General features: G+C 42.8%; 1 long non-coding RNA gene across 2 annotated transcripts in view; it reads left to right on the forward strand.

Annotated features, from left to right (window-relative positions):
- Positions 1-4172, forward strand: part of LOC112834220 (uncharacterized) — a 103807-nt gene that overhangs the window by 93764 nt on the left and 5871 nt on the right. For both annotated transcript variants that reach the window (XR_012380981.1, XR_003210810.2), the window contains exons 3-4: positions 3273-3388; positions 3485-3595. This is a non-coding gene — a long non-coding RNA (uncharacterized lncRNA). The remainder of the gene's footprint in view (positions 1-3272; positions 3389-3484; positions 3596-4172) is intronic.

The following is a 4172-nucleotide window of genomic DNA, read 5'->3' on the forward strand; positions in this document are numbered from 1 at the left end:
ATGAAGGGATAGAATATGACTCTAAAAATGAAAAATAAAAATTTTTTTTTAAAAAAGGGACTGGTAAGATGTTGGTTGAAAAGGGGAAAAAGAAAAATTAAAAAAAAAAAACAGTTAAAAGAAATTGAAAGACTAATGAATCATGGTAAAAAAGCCATGAATTCTATCTGCAGTATTCCCCTAGCGCTGGAGTTCTCCCATTCTCCTTGATCGGTAAACTTGGTCTTGGCTTGCTGGCTGTTCGTGCTGATCGTCTGGGGGAGCGGCCTGTTGCCGTGGTTCCCAAATGTCTTTGCCGGAGGCGGAATTGCCCCACCCTTGTCCGTCCGGTCTAAGCAATCTGCTCGGATTTGCTCTCGGGAGCTTTTGTTCCCTGCAAGCTCTCGTACAGCTTTGGAGGATGAGAGTGAAAATGGTGGCCTCTCAATCTCTGCCCGGAGGAGCTGAGAACTCGGGGCCCCACTCCTCAGTGCGCCCCCAGAGAAAAGCATTCACTCCTGTCTCCCCGGTCTCCGGCCGCACTCCGTGCTCACCCGGCCTGTGACCGAGCGTTGCTATCTCTGGCACCTGACCCCGTGTGGAGTCTCCAAACCCAGCAGATCCCTGCGGTGCGTTCCCGCGCCTCTCCTCCCGGGGGAGGAAGGTGAGTCTCCCCGGCTCTGCCGCTTGTTGGGTCCCTGCTGGAGGCGCAGTGGCCCGACTGGGCCGCGGATCACAGTTTATGGCCACCCCGAGCTGAGAGCCCCGCCTCGGCTCCGTCTCTGCAGCTGGCTTCCCCGCTCCGATACCTGGGAGCTCTGGCGCACTCAGGCACCCCCGGTCTTTCTGTGACCCCAAGGGTCCTGAGACCACACTGTCCCGCGATGGTTCCACCCCCGTTTAGCCACTGGAGCGATGTCCCTCAGCGGAGCCGACTTCTAAAAGGTCCGATTTTGTGCTCCGCGGGTCTATCACTTGCCAGAAGCGGCCGAGGGAGGCCCCTCCCCCGCCGTCTATCCTCCCGAATATCGCCTCGGATTCACTTCTCCGCACGTCCTACCTTCCAGTAAGTGGTCGCTTCTCTGTTCAGAGAGTTGTTGCTACCCTCTTCTTTGATCTCCTGTTGAGTTCGTAGGTGTTCAGAATGGTTTGATCCCTATCCAGCTGAATTCCTGAGACCAGATGAAATCCAGGTCTCCTACTCCTCCGCCATCTTGCTCCGCCCCCTCCATAAATATTTCCTACTTGTAGACAAATAAATGTAATTCTCAAACTGTGGGATGTCAGATGTCTTTTTTTTGTATATGTATCAAGTAAGAAATTTTTAAAATTGGTTAAAACTCAAGGTAGGTGAAGTTTCAGGTAGTGGGTACTTTCCTGTACTCTTAGCAGAACTATAAAGTAATACAGTACTTTCTTTATGGTTAGCTTAATACTTTGGGTGTATCTGACCATACCATTCTTTTTTCTTGATTGAAATATAGTTGACATATGATATGACATCATCTTCAGGTGTACACCATAGCAATTCGACAACTCTGCACATTATGAAATGCTCATCATGTAGTGTAGTCACTGTCACCACACAACCTTATTTTAATATTATTGACCATATTCTCTATGCTGTAGTTTTTAACTCCATGGCTTATTTATTTTATAACTAGCAGTTTGTACCTAGGAGGGACGAAATAGTACAATTTTTTTAGGATACAATAAACCTGGCAGTTTATTGTATCAAAACCTTTCACCAAACAATTTTTTCTTTTAGGATTTCTTCTAAAGAAATAGTTGAATACTGTGCAAAAAAAAAAAAAAATTAGCAGCATTGTTCATGATAATTGAGAACTTCTCCTCCCCAGCTGTTACATACACTTTTCTCCCCTCACCCCTCTGATTGCCACCAGGAGAGATGATGAAATTTATGCTTACTTCTCCCCCTCCATTTATCCCTTATCATATAATTTTGTGTAAGTCCTATTATTTTTAGGTTGCCAAGGTTTGTATTATTTACATCTGTTTTATCTTTGTAAACAAGTCTTCCATGCTCTGATTCTAAAAATGGAAAGCCAATAAACTTCATTTACTGCATGATGATCATGTAAGTGTTCCTTCCGGAATTTAGAAAAAGTGTCACAGGCAGGGATTTTCATCTGCTTGACATGAATATAGCCCAAAAGCCTAGAAGAGAACAGTGCCTTGGTACATAGTAAGCACTGAATAAATATTTGAATAAGTATTTGCTGAATAAGTGAAAATACTCAGTGGTATGATTGGACCCATAGAGAAGAAAATGTCATTCTTTGCCATTAGTACTGTGGCTGGCAAGAGGCCAGAATGCAGTGCGGCTTCTCCAAGAGAGCTAAGGAAGTGACCGGGGAGCTTGCTTAAAATCCATCATCTTACCCCAGACCACCCCACTGCGATCTCTGAAAGAGCTCTTGGGAATTTGTATCTTTCATAGGTACTCAGTGTGGTTCTCCCGCACATTAAAGACTGACACCCCTCATCCTGTTGGATCCTTTTTATTTTCATTCTGGCTCACTCATTCTTTCTGGGCCACATACAGATGCCACAATTTGCTATATCCTATGTGGTCTTTTTATTCAAGCCTTGTTTGTTTTGCTAGAATACCTAGGATAGTTTGTTTTTTTTTTAATATAGAGACTATGGCCAATAAATTATGAGTTCTTGTCTTTTTACACAGCTTTCTCTTACCTTCACATTCATCTAAGGTGTGGGTGGGTCTAGGATTCTAGTTTCCAAAGTCTTCACCCCAGAATTTTGAAACATGGCTCCACGGTAGTCTTGTGGCTAGTATTGCCAATGAAAATTCTGGTGGGAAAGCCTAATCGCTTACCTTTTACAAGGCCTGCTTTATCGCTGAGGGCTACGGGCTAGGTTCTTGACCTTCCTTCTGAATTTTCACCTGAATGTGTCTGCCCGTGACTTTTATGTAAAATGAAATCCTGCTTGGCCTTCAATGTTCTTTTAGCTTGAAGACTGCCTTCCTTAGAGCACTGGGCTGAAGGGGAGGTTGTGAGGCTACCACACCCTCTAGGCCAGAAGTTGGCAACTTTTCTAGGAAAGTGAGCATTTTAGATTGTGCGTCTTGGAGGCTCTGCTAGCCATGCTGCTGGCTAGCGGGCCTCTGTCATAAGTACTCCACTCCTCCATTGCAGAACGGACACCGTGGCAGTGTCCCAATGAAACTTTACAGATGCACGCTGAGATCTGAATTGCATATATTTTCACATGTCACAAAATATTACTCTCATTTGGATTTCTTTCCTCAGCCATTGAAGAGGCATCCAGAGCTTGCAGGATCTTCAAAAACAGGCACACTTGGATTTGGTCTGCAAACCTGATTTTGCCCACCCTTGCTCTAGGCCAACAGAGAAAGCACAATATGGTATTTTTCCCAGTTTGAGAGGCTCTCTTCAGTGTATTTATTTTGTTTGCTCTGTATGTTCTTTTTTTCTGCCATTAACATCCTCTTCCCTAACAGGAGGCGCTTTGATTCCCAGAAAATAGACTTTCAAAGGATAAACCAGCTTGCTGTTGGGGTTATTTTCATCACTCCAAGGGAGGGACCTTATACGAGATGGATTCAACTCAGGTAGACCCGGGTCTTCTAATTTTATAGAATTATATAAGTGATTATAAAAAACAAAAGAAGAGAAAGATGTAACTGAATGCTGAATCCAGGTAATAAATTAGTACATCAGAAACACGTCTCCACAGAGTTTACTTTTTTTTTTTTAACATTTTCATGATGAAGCTGATTCAGTTACTGTTTCCATTTCTAAGACAGTGCCTTGTAATTGTAATTGTAAATGTAAACAGCATTTACAATTATCATTTTAAAAATTATTTTCTCTATGTCATTGTTTCTTTCCATTTCATCTAGAATTCCTAATAATTGAGTATTGAACCTTGGATCTATCTTCTATGTCTCTGAATTTTCTTCTCTCATCTTTTTCATCTCTGTCTTTTTGCTCTTAGCTTTATTGGGCTTCATTTTCCAGATCACTAATTTGGTATTTCTCTATGCCCATGACGTTCTCTATATCCACTGAATGTTTTATTTCAGGAAGCATGTTCTGGTTTCCGAGAACTTTGGGGTTCAGATGATTCCTTTTACACAGCAGAAAATAATGCTGTGTACAGTACATGGACTAGATTATTTCATAAGT

Source organism: Callorhinus ursinus, unplaced genomic scaffold (genome assembly GCF_003265705.2).
Source record: "Callorhinus ursinus isolate GAN/ISIS: 27379988/994484 unplaced genomic scaffold, GSC_fseal_2.0 scaffold15, whole genome shotgun sequence".
Taxonomy (NCBI): domain Eukaryota; kingdom Metazoa; phylum Chordata; class Mammalia; order Carnivora; family Otariidae; genus Callorhinus; species Callorhinus ursinus.